This window comes from Petaurus breviceps, unplaced genomic scaffold (assembly GCF_028583685.1).
Source record: "Petaurus breviceps papuanus isolate PSGF00001 unplaced genomic scaffold, PetGlider_PUasm1.0 91133, whole genome shotgun sequence".
Lineage (NCBI taxonomy): Eukaryota > Metazoa > Chordata > Mammalia > Diprotodontia > Petauridae > Petaurus > Petaurus breviceps.
The window spans coordinates 72,705,891-72,726,691 of NW_027187419.1; positions in this window are offsets into that span (position 1 = coordinate 72,705,891).

Here is a 20,801-nt window from a genome sequence, read left to right on the forward strand (position 1 = left end):
GTGCTTTAATTATGGCAGATCCAAAAGAACACTATTTATCACACATTACACATTTTTCCATACTCTGAGTTTGGAAAAGATTGCGGGAGGAAGGTAAGAAATAGATCATTCTTGAACCCTTTTGTTTTACTTTTAAAAGAAAAAGGCTCTTTCTATGACCTTTTACAACAGGTATGGTCTGCTTTTAACATGTCTAACATAGGAAAAAATGTATTCACAGAACCTAAGCAGTGGGGTGATTTGTCTTATGAAAGGATTCTTTTCTTTATCAAAGGATTAGCAGTAGAAGTCTTTAAATAGCAAGGCCTTCCTTAAAATATAATTCATTTTGCAAAAATATATTTATCTGCAACTCTTTGAGGATGTATTTACTGTAGGAATATTTATTAGCAATATTCATCCTTCCATTAGATCTTTCATTATTATTATAGTTATTAATATTTTCACCAGATTTATTGACTCTATTGATAAAGCATTGACCCTGAGATCAATAATGCAGCACATTTGTGTTATGGTCTGTTACAAAGATGACTACTGCTAACTTTTCTTCCCATGTGACGAAGGACTAAGATAGATCATTAAGAATCAAATAGACCTCTCTGATGGACGTCTAGGTCTGCAGGACACATCACTATCAAAATCTCCTCCTTTTATAGATGTATCCTATGTCTTAGCTCCCAAGCAATATTGCACCTGACCTTGGACCACACCAGAACCTCAGGGAAATGCAAATGCCACACATGCCTGGGAGAAATTTCTCTCTCAAAGGAGTATTAGTTAGAACCAAGCACAGCAAAACCAGAAAAGACAGGAAGAGACAAACACCATTGCAGCTGAGTCTGTACAAACTTCTCAGATCCTTGTTTTATGAGTCCTTCCCCATCTATTCAAATGCTATGCTGCAATTTCAGAAGGGTTGGGCCTGCCTGAATAGGTATATTATATATAGCACGGAATAGTGCTATACCAGTACTGAAGGTGGGACAGAATGCATTACATATCTATTCGGTATGTGTGGGAACGCTGGTTCTAGTGTCTGGCTGACCTCTTACACTCTACCCATGCCCTTTTTAAATATCATCTCCTCATGCGCTTGCACATTTGTCACTTCCCCACCCCCCCCATCCCCACCCAACACAAAAGAGTAGCAACCCATATATATTGTTTGTCTTTCTTGCCTGTTTCGTGGGAGGTTTATTTGAAAAATCATTTAGAAACATTGTTCTTACTAGAATAGGGGTATAGGGAGTAGATCTGTAATTTCCTCAGCATATGGAATTCATGGATAAAGTGCAGGCCAGGGCTTCTCTGATACTTAAAATAATGGGTAGTAGTCACTAGAATGCAGATTCTGCTCAGGGTAACTTGCCTTCTGATAGATTAGGTTTTACCATATTGTCTTATCTAGAACCAAGCCAACATGCTACTTCACCACCATTTTCAAATTCTGTTGTTCAATCTTGACCTCCCTTCCCAACAGATGCCCTTTTAGGTAACTTTTCTGAGGGCAACGATGGTCATGTTTACTTATATTTATGTATCCCCAGTACTTATCACAGTGCCTAGAACATAGTAAGTGCTTAATAAATGCTTTTTCAGGAATTCAGAATTGCCTAAAACACTGAGAATTAAGTGACTTTCCCAAGGTCACATAGCCAATATGTGCCATAGGCAGGACTTAAATCCAGACCTTCTGACTCTAGGGTTAGTTCTATATCCATTATATCTCTGTTTCCTCATCATTAGCTAAAAACTGCATTTTTCAAAGGAATTCAATTCTGTGAAGAAATGTGATTTTGTCTGGGTTAGCTGAAACAAAAGAGAGACCAGAGGAGAGAAAAAGAATGACAGCATGTCTACATGTTCTTGAGGGTAGTATTGAATGTTCTTGGGTCTCTAGAAAAATGAACATAGTTGAGTTAGGTTTTGGTGTGTGTAAGGACTCTCACCCTTTATTGGGTGCACACTATATGGTGAATAAAACTGTACCAAATGCTTACATTATAAAATGTCCATGTTGACCTACATAACCAGATGTCATAACTGTAAGAATGAGGCATGGCAAAAAACTAACACAAGTCCAGAATTTATCAGTTGCCCTGTTCATGGCAGAAAATTCTAGCAAATGTACAGATAGTCTATGCCATGTATCAATATTATATCATATCTCTGTGCCAACTTTGTGATATATTTCCTGAATTCATCATTCATTTCTTCCATCCTGCCTGGAGGTTTATACAAATGGTGTGAAACTCAAATAGAAACAGGAAGCCACTAAACTGTTGATAAAGATCCCTGTGGACCAACTTAAAAACCACATATTAACATTATGTATATTTCTATTGTATTTTTATTCATTTTGTTAAATATTTCCCAATTATATTTTTATATTAGACAAATACTAAAACTTAAATACATAATAAGAAAAGAAAAAATTATAAACTTAAATATAAAATAAAAAAGGAAAAAAAAGACATGCCATGTACATGGTAGAACACAGGAGAGGATAAAGAATATTTGGCAATAACTTACCATTTCAAGAAAGCCTATATATTAAATTCTGTACATTATGTTGAAAGCTGTCCATCTTTACTTCCTTGTAGGTTTTCTTTTGTTCTCTGCAGTACACTTTTTACTTTGTTCTGTTTTTCCACCTTCTTCACTCCTACCCACCACCCTAAGGCTACAACTGAATATAGATATATTTATATACAAATATTGACCCCTACCTGCCACCCCAAGGCTACAATTGAATATGGATATATTTATATATAGGTATAGATATATACATACAGGTATACATATATACATATATGTATATAGACATATACTTCCCCTAAGAGATTCTACTCCTAATCTTGTTTTGTTTTGGAGGAGGGAAGGCAAGGCAGTTAGGGTTAAGTGACTTGCCCAGGGTCACACAGATAGTAACTGGATCAAATATCTGAGACAAAATTTGAACTCAGGTCCTTCTGACTCCAGGGCTGGTGTTATATTCACTGCTCCACCTAGCTGTCCCCTCTTAATCTTGTTGTTTTTTTTTTTTTAAACAATTGGGGTTAAGTAACTTGCTCAAGGTTACACGGCCAGGTGTTTCTGGGTGGATGCTAATTTCTGAGCCTGGATTCGATCCCCCAGGTCATCCCGACACTGGGGCTGGTGCTCTTACTGGATGTGCTACCTGGCCACCCCCCTAATCTTGTTTTTATGTTTGTTTATATCTCTTTTTTTCTCTCCCTCTCGACTCCTCTGCTTTACTTGTACCTGCTACCTTGCTCTCCTATTCCTTAAGCTACTGCCACTCCAGCAATCCCTCCCTTATCCTCCCATTCCCCTAAATCTAAAGACCCTTCTATATTCTTCTTTTAACCTATTCCAACCCCTCCCCTCTAAAAATCCCTCCTTTATCTTCTCCCCTTCCCTATCCCCTTAGAGTTTCATTTCTTTCTAAATTTAGAAGACTTTTATACTCTTCTAAATGTATATGTATTTTCCCCTCTTAAATCCATTCCCGAGGAAAGTAGGTTTCCAGAACTAACAGCTCCCTCCCCCATCTAATTCCTCTGTATTGGTTCTTCCTCTTGCACCTCATTTGTATAAGATAATTACTCTTTTAGCTATTCTTGAATGGTTTTACTTTTTTGAAGTCTTATCATACTTAGGTCTACCCCAATATTTCTTATAAGCTATCTAATTACTAGTTAACAATCTTAGGCATAGGTTACTAGTTAACAATCTTAGGCATAGGTTTACATTTTCCAGACATAAAAGGCAAACATTCTATCCTTATTTAGTCCCTTGTAATTGGTCATTGGTATGTACCTTATGTTTCTCTTGGCTCTTGTATGTCAAATCTTCTATTGAGTTTAGGGTTTTTTTTTAAACAGAGTCCTAAAAGTCTGACAGTTGATCAATGTCCATTTTTTTTCATTCAAAATTATGCTTAGCTTTTCTGGGCAAGATATTTTCAACCAGAGGCCCAGTTCTTTTACTCTTTGATATAGAATGTTGTAAGACCTGTGATCTTTTAGTGTTGTCAGAAATAGGTCTAGTGTGATTCTAATTGTTGTACCATCATATACAAATTGTATTTTTCTTGTGGCTCATAATATTTGTCCTTGATCCCAGGGTTTTGGAACTTAACTATAATATTTCTGTGAGTTTTCCTCATAGGATCTCTTTCAGGTTGTGATTGGTGGATTTTTTTCCTGTTTCTACTTTCCCTTCTTGTTCTAATGCTTCAGGACAATTATCTTTAATTATTTCTTATATTATTGTATCAGAATTGCCTGGAGTATTGCCTGGCAGCATGGGATTTGGGCAGGGAGTTTGACATCTCTGATGTGGTCTTACTTGAAGGTTACTAGTAAGGATGAACCCAATACTACCAAATTAGCTCATTTCACTTTGAAGGAACTCTAGTTATTGGTACATTTTCCCAGACATCATGCCTAAACTTTCCTCTCTAACGCTTCCACTCATTTCTTCAAGTTCTGCCCTTTGGGGACAAACAGAACAAATCTCATCTGTCTTCCATATGAAAACCCTTCAAAAGCTTATTGTCAGCTATTTCATCATCTTCTACTCTCTGTCCCACCCTTGCTCCCACTCCCAAATCTCATCTTCTTCAGGCTAAACATCACCAGTTCCTTCAACCAAATCTTTGGACATGAACTCAAGACCCTTCATCATTTATCCTCCTCTGAATATTCTCAAACTTATCCAGGTCTTCTAAAATGTGGGACCCAGACCTGAACACAACACTCCCTGACCAAATCCCATGCTGCTGGGCAATACTCTTGAGTATGGATAAATCACAAAATAAATAAAATACAATATAACATAGATAATGTTAATTTGTGGTTTTCTAAGTCATTATGAGGCCCACAGGGATTCATTTCTATTTGAGTTTAACATTACTGGGCTAGATGACCACTTGACAAATATGTTGTAGAGAGAATTCTTTTACAGGCATGAGTTAGACTAGATGACTCCTGAGGTCCTTTCCAATTCTTCTTCAAGTCTGCCATCAAATGTGTTTATTGGTCCTCACTAAATGCACTCCATCTTTTCCCAAGAGTCCTTCATTTCTATAACTTAAATTGTGGACAAGAATTAAAATCCCATTTTAAATACCATTTTCTTAACTAACTGCTCATTTCCTATATTCCTATAGCTGCTTTCTAAAGCCCCCATCTTCAATGGATAGCAATGAGAATACCATTGCCTTTGCCCTTTAGGTCTTTAGCTCTTTCCTTAGTACTTTTTAAACTTTAGCAACACTTCCTGGATTCTTTCTGGTGATGTAATTTCTCTCATTTCAAGGCAGAAAAACTTGAGTTCAAACCTTACTTCACACTTACTTGTTGAATGACAATGGGCACAACCTCTTTGCCTCAGTTTTCTCATTTTTAAAATGGGGATAATAATAGTGCTTACTTCCAAGGGTTGTGAGAATTAAATAAGAAAATATTTGCAAAGCACTTTGTAAACCTTAAAGTTCTATGTTATTATTAATGTTAGGAGTAGTAAATTACTGTAATGAGTAGTGGTAATCAGGTTAAACATGTTTTAGAAGTGGAAAAGGGGAAGGGAACAAGCATTTGTTAAACTCTTATCAGGCAGTGGGCTAAGCACTTTATAAAATTTATTTCATTTGGTCCTCACAATAGCTTTGTGAATTAGATGCTATTTATTATTATTCTCATTTTACAAAAGAGAATAGTGAGGCACAGAATGTTATGGCTTTGCCAGAGGTCTACAACTAATAAGTATTTAAGGCTGGATTTGAATTCAAGTCTTTCTGATTCTAGGCCCAGTGTTCTAGCCGCTCTGCAACGTAGAAACCTTATACCAACAAAATATATGCAAAATTATTTCAAGAGGGATAGAGCACTCAGAAACGAGCAGGAATAAACAAAAGGTCTTGTGTATGAAGTTGCACCTGAGTTGCAATTTGAACAAAACTAGGAATTCTGTGAGTTTTAGGTGAATAGAGAAAGCATTGCAGAGGTGTGTGTGTGGGGGAGTCTGTCTGTGCAAAAACAAGGAGGAAAGATGGACTGTTTTTAATAGGGAGCATTTGGGTGGAAAACATGTCACATCCTGGGTGCATTTTCCAAGAAAGCAGAGTATTTGTATATTTGCAGGAAATCTTCCTGACTAGAAAAAAATTTGAACTAGATTTTGAAAGAAATAATTCAATTCAACAAGCATGTATCTTTTTACTGCATGTAGAGCACCACGGTAGCCACATGGCTGAAGATACTAATTTTAGAAAAGACAGGATCACTTCCATCATACAAATTGGAATATGATGATGGGACATTGCTATGGACCCACTCATCCTTACACTGATCTTAATCATATCCTGAACTGAGGGCCACTTGAAAGTTCCACTGTCTGCCTTTACTTTTCATAGGAAGAGATTATAGGAGCTTTGAAATATGCTATTTATGTGAGCAACCTCTAATTGATCTTTCTTGTCATTGCTCTTAATATATTGCTATTATTACCTAGAAACTACATATAGTTTTAGTATTTAAGTACAAGTGAAATGTTCTAGAATGCCACTCACCCTACTAAGTACTCTCTGGACCTTTAATCAGGGCTTAATTAGGTGAAGACCACTCTCTGGCACACTCCAGAAATGTCATGGCATAGTTCACAGAGTGCTAAACTTGGACTATATCAATAATCAAAGCTAATTAAATCCAGAAAATAGTTTCAATAATTTTTTTTCCTTTTTTCCTTTTATTTTTCAACTAACAAGGATTTTTTTTCCCTTTCCTTCCTACCTTCCTCACCTGGGATTGAAAAAAAGGAGACAAAACCCTTGTAGCAAATATGCAGGAGGAAAAAAGTAGGCTAACCTGTCTGGGATGGTACCTCTCGATAGTGTTCCTACTACAGATGTGGCTTTAGTTCTTATTATGTATGTTATTGTGTTAGTGTAGCTCAATTAGAATTTTTTCTTTTATTTTTCTTTTATTCTAATGGGAAAAATGAAAAGAAACAATGAAAAAGTTTTGTAGATATGAAAACCAAGATAAGATATTTGCATTCTAGAATCCAGCAGTCTATTAAACATGTATTTCCCAAAAAAGACAACCCATCTTTGGACCCCTATTTCTACAATGCATTCTCTACTCATCTAAACTCATAGAATTCCTAGTTTTATTCAAAACACAGATAAAGTGCCACCTTTACACAAGGCCTCTGCTGATTTCCACTAATTCTTATTGCTCTAGTCCACTTGAAATAACCTTGCATGTACTTTGTATTTATCTATGTAAGATCTGATTCAGATTTGGAAGCAAGGAAGGGTAAGGAATGACACTGGGGAAATAACTTATAGGCTCTCTTGTTTCAGTTGATTTGGCATTCTGGGTTGACTCCCATTCCTGACCATTATCTTGAATTGGGCAAGAATGCCTTGCTCAATAAATTCCTTGACATACAGCTAGCTAACATTAGATAGGGCCCCAGCATCTCGTAAACCTAAGAGGCAAGGCTAAGGTGTTAATTACTATATTTATTTTAGCAGAACTAGCCACCAGGGCCTAGTAAATGCCTTTCAAAAATCATTACATCTACAGCATTCAAATCAACTTCTCTTTTGGAATCCCTATTTTCTGTTAGTTCTTTTCTTTGTTTCCATGTCACTAGATTCTAAATGCACAAGAGATAAAGTAATACAAACATACTCTACTATTTCCCTTAGTGAAGGTGGCTTTTATAGCTACTGAAAGAAGACCAGATTATACTAAATGGGGAAGTGGTAGAAATTATGGAAACCAGTAGTCCTGGGTTCTAGTCCCATTCTACCAGTAACTACCAGTAACAACTTGAAGTACTATTCAATAAAAATCAGGTACCAACTACAGGCAAAACAATATTCTAAGCACTGTGAAAGTAAAGACAGAAACAAAGCTTTCCTTGCCCTGAAGGGGCTTCTATAAGGAGTGCTGGATGCAGAGTCAGAGCACCAAGGTTCATATTCTCCCTTTGCCTCTTATTTTGTACCTGTTTGACTTTGGAGAAATCTCTTAACCTGGATTGCAATTTTTTCATCTGTAAAATTAGGGTATTGCACTAGCTAACCTCTGTGGTTCCTTCTAGCTCTAGTCTATTGTCCTATGAATATTCTCTTGAAAACAGGAGAGGGAGCATGTGTCTGAGTGTGTGTGGGGGAAATATAAGGGAGATAGAGGAGGAAGAAATCATTAATAATGGGGGAATCAGAGAAGGCTTCACAGAGGAGTTGGGCTCCTGGGCTGGTCCTGGAAGGAAGAGAAGGATTCCGAGACACAGGGCTGAAGAAGGAGTTATCCCAGGAATGGGGGATGACTTGGTCAAAGGGATGTGGACAAGCAGACCAAATGGTAGGTAGTGGATAGAATGTTGATCTTGGAGTCAGAAGACCTGAGTTTGAATCTTGCCTTAGACACTTACTATCTGTGTGACCCTGTATGAGTCACATTTTTAGTCTGAATTTCTTCACTTGTAAAATGAAGATAATATTAGCACCTACCTCATAGGATTGTTGTAAGGTTAAAATGAAGTAGAATATGTGTAATCATACTTTGGAGTTACTCTTTCAGAGGGAGACTGATTACATGTCTCCCTTTGGGTCCTAGGGGTACCACCAAGGGGCATTAGTGTGACTGAGCACAGTATTTGGCATACATTAGGTACTTCAAACATTTTAATTATTAATTATTGAATTTCTCTAATTCTATTAGCTTGAACTTCCATTTTGGTGTTTTCCCATCATATTTAGCTTCTAGTAATCAGTATTAGAGGAGACAGTTAGGTGGCTCAGTGGACAGAGCTCTGGACCTGGTGTCAGAAAGACCTGATTTCAAATCCAGCCTCAGACACTTATTAGCTCTGTGGCCCTGGGAAAGTCACTTAACCTCTATTTGCCTTAATCCACTGGCGAAGGAAATGGCACAGCATCCCAGTATCTTTGCCAGTAAAACCTCATGGGCAATATGGTCTATGGGGTCATGAAGAGTCAGACACAACTGAACAACAATTAGTATCACGGTTCCTTGTAACCAGTTGACATCAATTAGCTTTTATAAAGGGATATTTGACTTGAAGATATAGTAAGGACAGAGATAAAAATATTCCCTTTCCCTCCACCAGCATAGAGAGATGGTAGGTATGGAGGAAGAGGAGAAGGAACATGAATGTTCAAAAGATCACGAGTCAGGTAGTTTATTATTCACAGGCATGTAAATGTGTATGTCTCCTTCAGCTTACAGTCTCACAATACCTTGATTAAGAGCTCAGATCTCCTGGGTCTCTGCCCTTCTGTCTGGTTGTTGTTGCTGGGCAGATTCATAGGGACAATGTGGGAGGGGAACCTAAGGGGCGGTCAATCAACAGGTGGTCTAGACTGTGATTTTCTTCCCCTTCCGTTGATGAGGAGGACAATGTGATTAGTAAAGTTTACTAACAATATACCCCTGGATTAGATGAAGTTTGCTAAACAGAATTTTTTTTTACTCACCTTGCGTTCCTAATCCTAAATGTAACTGACCAAGCCACTCATTGGGTACATTGGAACTTCTTGGTATCTACATGGGTAAATCAGTGGTCAAACATGGGGTCACTCCTCTCAGGTAGGGACTAGATATAGGCCAATACTCATACCCTCTTTTTTCTTGTCCCCACGACACCTTGTGGGCACATCCTCTCCTATGGTACCACTTTGATCCCTGTGGATAGTCATCTGAGACTTAACACAATTTTTACATAGCGCTTACCCCACCAAGTTCACTTCCAAATTTGATGTGATTGATGGAGGGATATTTATATCTATTCTGTTGCAGGGCTGGACGAGTAAGATCACTTGGGACTTTGGTCCCTAAACAGTGCTCTTTCACTCATTGTCTGGCTTCTGGCAAATCCCTGAGTGGACTTATTTCCTGATTCTGGTGGTTTTCTTTCCTGACCTTTTTAAGTTAACAAGGTCATAGCCATCTCAAATCTCCTTTACCTAAATAGGAAAAAATAAATGGTGAAGAAAAAACAAAGATCTGTATTCACAGGCCACATACTAGCCTTTGATGGAGAGGGCCCGAGTCCTCTCCCTTTACAGCCTCATCACTTACCTGTATATTATCTAGGTCAAAATGAACAAATCAAAGGCCAGGTCCTCACTGACTATTTTGAATGTATCCCTGTTCTAGCTACACAATCAACACAATCAACACAATCATGTGGTTACCAGACTGGAGCCAGGTACACCATACCTTGCCTCGGGAATCAAGGCATTTCTGTTACATTTCATAATGCCTTTCTAGAAGGAGGCTCTCAGTTTCTTCCATGTGGGAGATTAACTCATTCTCTCCATTCCAAATGCAAATTACTTTGCAAACCTTAAAATACTACATAAATCATAGCTATTATTATCGTGCTGAATTTGGGAAACAGTTTTCTAGTTGGCATAAGAAGAGTTCAGGAACTGAAGTAAAAATGACTCAAGACTGGAAATGTAGACTGGATACAGATTGTGGAGGGTCTTAAATGCTACACTGAGGAGTTTATATTGATTAGAAATTGTAGGAAGTCATTGAAGGTTTTTGAGCAAAAGTGACATGGTCAGATTTATGCCTTTAGAAGATTGTTTCACACATAGTTTAAGGATTTAAAGTGTAAGTGAAGTATTCTAGAATGCAACTCACCCTGCCATGTATGGCTTAGGGGTCAAGCCAGAGGCCTGTAGTCCTGAATATAGCCCAAACAAGATTAAAATGTAATTAGGAGGTATTTAATAACATAAACCCATAGATATTTCATAATAATTTTAAACAAAAAAAAACAAAACATAGAAAAAAGTACATTTTTAAACTGTCTATATGTGATCCCAGGGATCTTTACATATGATTTTCTGTTGTTTTTCAATTGTTTGTCAGTTGTGTCTGACTCATCATGACCCCCTTTGGGATTTTCTTGGCAAGGATACTGTAGTAGTTTGCCATTCCTTCTCCAGCTCATTTTACAGATGAGGAAACCGAGGCAAACAGGCTTAAATGACTTGCCCAGGGTCACACAGCTAGTAAGTGTCTGAGGCTAGCTTTGAACTCAGAAAGACGAGTCTTCCTGACTCTATACCCCTCATTTCTATCCATTGCACCATCTAACTGCCTCTATATATGGTGTAGGGGCTCTTGTTTCCATTTACGTTTGACACTGCTAGTATAAAGGATGGCATGAGGGGGAGAGATTCAGGGAGCACAACTTTATAAGAATAGAACAACATTCTAAGTAGTAGATGAAGTGGACGTAAAATCAACAAGGCAACGTGGCAAATACTTTGATATGGGGGAGGGGAAAGGCAAAGAGATGACTCAAGATCAACTCCAAGGTGATAAATCTGTGTGAACAGGAGGAAGATAACACTGTGAATAGAAATAGGAGATATTTTTGAGGGTTGGGTTTAAGAGTGAAGATGATGAATTTTATTTTATGAATGTTAAGTTTTAGATGCTAATGAGAAGAGACACCCATGTGGATATATACAGTAGGCAATTGTGAAACTAAAGCTCAGGAGAAATTAGGACTGGGCATATCGATTTAGAAGCTAATTTTTAATATATGATAATTGAATCATTGGGGAGAAGATGAAATCGCTGAGAAGAAGGCCCATGTCAGAGCCTAGGAGGACACTCATGTTTAGTGGACCAGAGACGGATGGATGGATGAAGATCCAGCAGAGAAAACTGAGAAGGCATAATCAGTTAGGAAGAGAACCAGGAGAGAGTTAGCACATAAGCCAAGGGGGATGGGAGCACTGAGGAGGAGAGGGTGGTTGATAGTGTAAAAGAGATCTCAAGGATATGTCATTGTAGAGAGGTCAAGGAGAATGAAGACAGAAAAGGCTGTGATATTTAGCAGCTAAAAGAAATCATATATAGCCTTTGAGATAATCATTCCAATTGAGGGGTTGGGTCTCACAAGTCAAAGGATGGTAGGGAAAAAGGGCCAAGAAGTATAAACAATTTCATTCCATTATCAGTGAAATGCAGAAGAAACAGGATGAGAGCTTGAGGAGGTGCTGGGGTAAAGTGAAAGTTTTTTTTAAGGATGGGAGAAATCTGAGTATGTTTGTAGGCACCAGGGGAAAAGTCAATAGGTAGAGACAAGTTGGAGAAAAGAGAGGGAGAGTATAGAGATGATTAGTAGAGATTTACCTTGGAGGAAAGGATGGATAGGCTTTACCTTGGAGTAAACAGAAGGATTATCCTTTGTGAAGAAAGTTCTCTGCTTCAGCACAGATCAGAGAAAAGGAAATAGGGTTGGATGAAGAGGTGGAAAGAAAGCTTTAAGTGTAGAGTAGGCAACATGGACCAGATGATCTTGATTTTTCTCAGTAAAGTAGTAACCAAGGTCATCTTCAGGAATAGAGGAATGTGGAGTGTTCATTGGGGACTGAGAAAAAGAGAAAGTTTGGAACAGCTTTTGTTAATAGTGTAATGGACAGTAAGTCCTCTGGGGATCAGTTTCCTCATCTGTAAAGGGAGGGGATTGGATTGTATATCTTTAAAGAGGTCTTTTCAAGATCTGATATTCTACTGTAGCATGTATACTCTGGCTTTCTTTTTCAGAGCCAGATGGCCATGTTGCCCCTTAAGATTTCAGAGGATAAACCTAAGGAGTTGGGGTTGGAAGAGACCACATTGGTACCCAACTCTTTCTTCAGAGCAAATCCAATGGCTTTACCCATGTAGTATCTGTTCTCACAATTTCTATTGCTTGGTTTATTTTTTTTAAGATTTTGCTAACAATGTGTTTAGTTTTCATGTCACCTTCATTTCTAAATATATCCCTGAACCTTCCTTACTGAGCCAGCCATCCTCATAACAAAGAATAACAAGATATAATTGACACATAAACTTGTCTGATACTCTACGCAAAATTCTATACTTGGAGGACACTGGATATATTTTCATATCTGTTTTTTGGGGATCAATCTTGGTGATTGTAATTGTACAACAGTTTCATTTTCTTTGCTATTTCCACGTATCTCCATGATATAGTGAATAGAGAGGTGGCCTTAATACCAGGAAAGCCTGGGTTCAAGCCACACCCCTGACATGCGTATGTACCTGGGCATTACTTACCCTCTCAGTATGGTAGGCAATTTTCTAAGATGATCAAGTTGCAGAGAAACTGCTGACTTATATTGGCAGAGAGAGTGCCTGTACTCTGCAGCTTTCTATTACAATGAATTCATTACAATGAATTCTTAATCCCTTTAATGAACAGTCCTTGAATCATAGTGGATATTGTTTTCCTGATTCTTTGTACTTTTCTCTGCATTAATTCATATAAGTCTAACTGGGGTTCTCTGAATTCTCCATATTTATCTTTATTACAGGGCAATAATGTTACTTTATGTTCATATCTCACAGTTTGTTTAAACATCACCCAATGGGCTATGTTGTTTCTAATTTTCTTGCTATCACAAAAAGGGCTGTTTTGAATGTTTTGTTCTTACAGCATTCCTTTAAATTTAAGATTCTTATTTCCATTTTACAAAAAGGAAAACTGAGGGGTGGCTAAGTGGCGCAGTGAATAGAGCACTGGCTTTGGAGTCAGGAGGACCTGAGTTCAAATTTGGCCTCAGACACTTAACACAAAAACTAGCCATGTGACCTTGGGCAAGTCACTTAACACCAACTGCCCTCCAAAAAGCAACAAAAAAAAAAAAAAAGGAAAACTGAATCAAAAGAGTTAATTTTTTAAATGGTAAACTTACATTAAAGTCAAGAGAGGTCCATTGCTCTTTCTGCCAGCCTGTGTTGCCTTTCCATTACTTAAGGCAACTGTATTACATCTCCATAATATTCTATACAACAATAGAAAAGAGTAGATAAAACATACACTGAGGAAAGAAGACATTACATTTCAGAGGTGACCATGATATGACGAGACCTCCTTTTAATAATAAACATTGTTCGCTCTCCAGGCGGTAGACAGTATGCGATGCTATAAAAACTGTAATTATCCCTACCTCTTTTGGATCCTGACACCATTGACTTCCAACCTAATTATCCCAAATATTATTGAATATGAAATAACACATAAAAATGTTCAAATTCACCATCTTGGCATATAAAGAAACCCAGCTTGTTGAAATGGCTAACAAAATTCTTGTTTCTCCATATTTAAAAAGCTTCTAAATTTTAAACTAAGTAATCATTGCTAAAAATGCTTTAAATTTCTGAAATAGCACTAAAATGTTTTGGAGGCAGAAAAATTAACTAGTCTATTCCAGTGTTCTCATTTCCTTAAAAAAATATTTTAAAGTGTCATCTGTAGAGCATTTTACTCTTTGATAGATTACAACTCTAATGACAAGGGAAAAAAAAAAACCCAGTGGTTTAAAAAAAGAAATCTTCCTCTGAAAAATACTATTTTTCTTCTAGGTGGAGTTGTCAGAGAAGACCATGAACCATAATGAGATGTCACAGCCTGGAGTGACATGTAAAGTAGCTCCAAAAACATTCTTCCTGATGCTGATGTTAACAATAAAGTAGGTAAATACATTTGATCCCTTTATGGCCTTATTTGTACCATGGAAATCTTTCCTGCTTCCATTTGGCTCAGATGGGTGAAAATATATTATTCAAACTCCAGTGGATCCCCCACTGAAGTTCAAGTTCTTTAGAACAAAAATAACAATAGACAAAAATGTGAACAAACAAACAAAAAATCCCACTTAACCCACTAAAATCTAAGAAGTCATAGGACCCCTTTAGAAATCTATGATTTAATTCATCTTGTTTTACTGTACAATTAAATCCCCATCACTCCCCAAACTTCTTTGCTAATAATGGTAGGAATGACTGGGCTGGTTACTTCCTTGGTATTCAAGATGCATGTGTTCTAAAATTTTAATAGATTAGAAATATGGAGATTTAATTCAACATAGAATTTCCTGACTTACCAAGTTTAGGTGACTGTTACTATGTGTGGTTTCTTTCCATTCCTATTTGTTTGATAGTTAAAGTGAAATAAGGTGGGGAAAAGGCTGCTCTGGGTTAGAACTTAGAGTAAATGTGTCTGATAAAGGATATAATCCAGTTTTTAGAGTGACATAGGGTCCAGGAAAAAGAGCATATGCATATACATGAACTCACACTTATTAAAATTTACCAGGCCTCTTTAGTTCATTAGCTTCCTTTTTTTTTCTCATGTGGAAAAGAGTAGATAAAACATATACTGAGGAAAGAGGACATTACATTTCAGAGGTGACCATGATATGACAAGGCCTCCTTTTAATAATAAACATTGTTTGCTCTCCGGGCGGTAGACAGTATGCAGTGCTATAAAAACTGTAATTAGGCTCTCCACAGGAAGCCTGCATTTAGAGTGACAGGAAGTATCTCTAAAAACCTGTTCAGTTCAGACTGTTAGTCTTAATTATATGTATTAGGAGTTTGTGTCTTCACTTTTTCTCTTTTAAAATTCAAAGAAAAAACCTAATTATAACTTGGACCCCAGTAAATTGGACCACATTTAGACAATGAACATTTGGCAATCTCTCTGCTCACCATGACGCTCTTGACTGATGCAGCTGCTACTGCAGCCAAGCTGGCTACCCCCAAATCATTTGTTGTTGTTTCTCCAGGACAGAACTAAAACAAACAAAAGCCAGACTAAAGGGAAATGACAAAATGATGCTTTCTTCAGTGAACAGGCTCCAACTTTTTAAGGAGGTGGAGTTGATTCCACAAGTGGGTCCCTGCGTCTAGAATGGCATTTGATTTGAAGTAGCTCGATGGCACGGTGAATGGAGCACTGGACTTGGAGTCAGGAAGATTTGAGTTCCCATGCAAACACTTAAGGTAGCATGTGGAAATCAGGTATGGAATAGACTTTATTTGTCTCCATAGAAACTGCAAAAGATGCAATAGACTTAGAGATACAAAAAACTATACATAAGTAGTCAAGTAAGTAGTCTTTCAGCTCCCTCGTCACCTGGCCCCCAGAAAGGAGCTGAATTTTGGCTTGCTATTGAGGGAACCCTTTGTGGTCCCAGTGAATGCCTTGTTCACAGGGAATCCTATATAGTTTCTCCCTAAGACTTGTAGTGTGATATGATTTGGAGTCACTGGAAGGAAAACATGCTTTGAGAACTGTGGAATCTCCTTTCCACTGAACTTGACCTGTTTGAGTAATTTGCCTGGCTTTGTACTTTAAGTAGCATAATGCTAAGGAACTAGGTGGAGAGTCCTCTTTTTTCTCCAAGAAGCACTCTGTATCAGGAAATTCTCATTTCTTTCTAAAAGGGCACTTCCTTGAACCCTTGAACTCAGGAAATCTTGAATTGTAACTGCCTAGGAAATCTCCTTATTTAGACTAGAAGTCACAATTGTAGAGTTCTAGAGTTTAGGGAATTAAAAAGCCTCTTCTCCTCCATGTATCAACATAGGTCTGACCCTCAAGGTAGCCATTTTCAATACTCAGGAGAACAGATTGTATATAGGTGCAATTGCCCTCCTCTCTGAGAACTCAAATTTACTCAGCTGTACACTGGTCTGTCTTCTGAGGACAAAAATGAAGTCCAGAAGAGAGTATGAACAGGATTGTCAGGTTGTTTTTATAGATCATGGAGAGGGGCAGCACCTACTTCACTTTGGGGATCTTCCTTTCCCTTGCCCCAATGACAGGACAGACTAGGAGAGGTCACTTCCATCAGCCCTGTGGTGTAGAACCTGAGACTTTCCTCTATTTTGCTCCAACCCTCTAATGCGCAGCAGAAGGACAGGCAACATCTGAAGGGAACCAGAGATTCTTTTTCATCCCCAATTAATCCTCATTGTCTAACTGTACAGTTCTGAATAGGCACAGATCACACACTGCCAGCTGAATGCTATTAGATCTCTTCCCCTTCCCCTTCTCGTTGCCTTTGTTCTTCTCTTTCTCTTTCCCCTTCCCCTTCTGTGATGGAGCATCCCTCAGATGCCTTTAAACAATGCTCTACATTCCATAATTCCATCAAATTGACTGGGTGACTCATCAGTTTAACTGGGTCTACCTTTATCTACAATATTCTCTTGACCTCTAAATACTCCCATTCCAGCCAAATTACCCTACTTGCTCTTTCCTTAATGCAGCATTCCATCTCACACCTTTGTTCATAGACCATATCCCATGCCTGTAATCTGCTACTTCATCTCCCCTGACTTAGAATCCTTAGCCTCATTTAAGGCTGAGGGTAGGTGCTTCTTCCTGTATGAAGCCTCCTGAACTCTCCTTTCACTTTGTTTTCTCTCTCCTCAATTTATATTATATTTACTTGTTTCCCTATATGTTGAATCCCAGAGTACAATGTAAACTCCTTCAGGGTAGGGACTATGAATTTATGTTTTCCAGAAGATTGTCTGGAACTATAGAATGGAACTCTAGAACCTATTGTCCCAGTACTTATATTGTTGAGATGATCTTGGGAAAATGGGACTCAATTATACTGTTCCATAGCTGATATTTCATGTCACATTGTCATGTTACTTATTGATCAGGATAAATTTCACTGCATGGACTTTTCCCTCAGGCCAGTGTGGTGGCCTAAGAGATCTATAAGAAGCATAACTTAATATCTAGTCAATCTTGGGTCTCAGATTTTAATCACAAGGGAAAATTCCTTAACACTGGGCCTAATGGTTTATTTATTTTATATTAGTTTTCAAAACTCCCACATAGACATGTACATTTCTTATTTTTCACAGAAACTCTAAGGAAAATTGAAACATTGAGAAGCTTAGGAACTGATTAGGTTAGCATGTTCCAATGGTGGTCCAATAGATCAAATAAATGATGCCAATGTGACTTTGATTAATTCAGATTGGAGTAAAAAATAATTCAGTCATCTCTTATTAAATTCTGCTCTATAGTTTCACACCTGGAAACACTGGTCTCATAGCTTATACCAGACGTGTCAAACATGCCCTTGTGAGCGCAATCCCAGAGTAGCTGAACCAGATTAAAATGTAATTGGGAAATATTTAATAAAACAATTAGAAATACAATAAAACACAAATAACATTACATTTTAAAACTGTCAATATGCTGCTGCCAAACATCCTTGAATGTGACTTAGTGGACTCTTGTTTCTATTTGAGTTTGACAACATTGGCTTATTTAGTGTTAAAGTAGTTGGCAAATTGAGATAGCTCCATTTTATAGCCTGAAACCAGATGTTGGTATTCTGTATGGACTCAACTATATAGTTTTATTTATTTATAGCTTATAAAATTTCTTGTCAGTTGAATTTTTCTCTAAATTGATTGAAAATCACCATCTCCTATCATTAAATAACTGTCTAGGCAACCCTGGTTTCATCTTGGAATGATTTAGGTAGACAGTGAAAGAGTTAGGAATAGGGGTGTACTGGTAAATATTGAATGACCCAAGACACATTTTAAAGTTTGATCTGCATTATTAACATCCCCCCCTTCACTTTACTAGATCTAGAAAATCAACAAAATAATAAACGAAGGCCTGATTTGTAGTGGTGATTTATGTCTTAGGCGTAAATACTCAATGAAAATTTAACAGTTGCCTTTTTGGAGCTTCTGTGAGTTGTTGCCAGCACATGCCTGGTTGGAAACCACTTAACTTTGGCGTGAACTAGCCAGTTCTCAGTGGAGTTTATATTTTTAACTGTCAAACTGTGTCAGGTATTGATTTTTGCTGTAACAAGGGCCACTAGAAAAAAAGCAACTAAGGGATAATATTATGCTTAAAACTACAATAAGTTTTAGAGAAGAATATTATTGAATCTACTTGATGATAGGGACCTAAAGCTTGAAATATAGGATTTTTGCAAATTTACCAGCATATGAATGAACACAATAAAAATCAAGCAATGTTTATATCAGTAATGAACTATTCATTTATTTTGATAAATTTAGTTAAATTTGGATTATATATCAGTGTTATCTGTTATTTTTTTGTATAATTTATGAAAGTAATGAGCAACATAAAATTATCAGGATAGTTTCTGTATTTTACCAAAATAAATAATTGGATAAGAAGTCTAGGGAGAATGATCAAATTCAAGGGGGACTTGGGACCCTTGACCAACTGTTAAAAACAGCACATACTAGCGAATGGTCTGGTTTTTCATTTACTTTATCACTAGAGAGATAACGTTTTAGACAAGTAAGTCCCTAATATAAATGTAACTAAAGACTTCACTTAATTCTTTTACCCCTTGCTACCTAGCCTCAGTGTGGGGTGTTTTAGGTAACCACAATTATGCAAATACAACCGAATTCCACATATACAGTGCTTTTACTACCAGTGTAAATCATAAATTCTGTAGCAAAACAGTAAAGTAAATAACAAAGGAAATCAAATGGTAGAGTTGTTCTCTATTCTACCCTCATATGTGGAATGGTATCATTGTCCATGTCCAAAGCAGAAGGACCACTACCTGGATAGCCATCCTTGGGTAAGGAAGGGGTTACACGTAGCAGTAAATGTACCAACTGATGGTGCTTCCACTGTCCCTCCACAATGGTCACTCTGTGCTGCCTTTAATGGTGTCACTTACTGCTTACCTGCTGCTCTTATTTCATTTGCTATACCTATATATATATATATATTTTTTTTTTTAAAGCAATTGGGATTAAGTAACTTGCTCAAGGTTACACGGCCAGTTATTTTGTGTGGGTGCCAAGTATCTGAGGCCAGAACCGATCCTGGGTCTCCCGATGCTGGGGCTGGTGTTCTTACTCACTGTGCCACCTGGCTGCCCCTGCTATACCTATCTTGTTGCTACAGCTTGTTCTCCCTCAGAAGGAATGTCTTTACTATTTTGCAAGACTTCCTGGGCCAATATTCCTTGGATTTAATAAATTTTCAGCACACCTGTAAGGTCTCACAACACCCAGCTGATGCTCAAATAACTATCATCTTTTTGACTAGATTCATCACTACCCCCAAAAGAATTTTGCTTAGACCTTCCTTCTGGTGGGCTCCATCAGTTCATAGAGTTGGAACTGGAAGGGACTTTATAGGTCATCTAGTTTAATTTTCTTAGTCTTCAGATTGGGTAAACTGAGCCTCCCCACCAACTGCCAATCTAATCATTCTCCTTACCTTTAAGGGAGCCATACCTTTGTCAGACCAATGAGACTTTATTTTATTTCAAAAGACTCCCAAGGATCTTCTCTCAATCATATATTCCAGTGTACTTGGCAATTTAATTGTGATAATTCTCCTTATTTCTTTTTTTTATATTTTCTTTTTTCTTAGTTATATGAAAAAACAATTTTTTACATCTTAAAAACAATTTTGAGCTCCAAATTCTTTCACACCTTTCCTTCCCTCCCCACTTTGAGAAGGCAGATAATTTGATAAAGGTTATACATGTGCAGTCATACAAAACACATTTCCATATTAGTCATATTGTGAAAGAAAACACAGGCAAAACAAAGATAAAGAAAGTAAAAACAGAGGGTGGAGTCAAGATGGCGGAGTAGAAACAGGACTTCTGTGTGGCTCCTGCTCCCACCTCCTCCAATTCATGTAAAAAATGACTCTAAACAAACTTTGGAGTTACAGAACCCACAAAATGACAGAGAGAAGCTAACCTCCCGCTGAAGACAGCCCAGCAGGCCATCAGGAAGGGGCCAGTGCAGCACTCTGGGAGCCTAGCCCAGCCCTGCATGAGCCCTAGGTTTTAGCCTCAGGGTGGCCACAACCAGCTGCCGACTGGAGGGACTTCAGATCACCAGCAGCTGTTTCCAGAATTATCAACTCATAGATGCTAA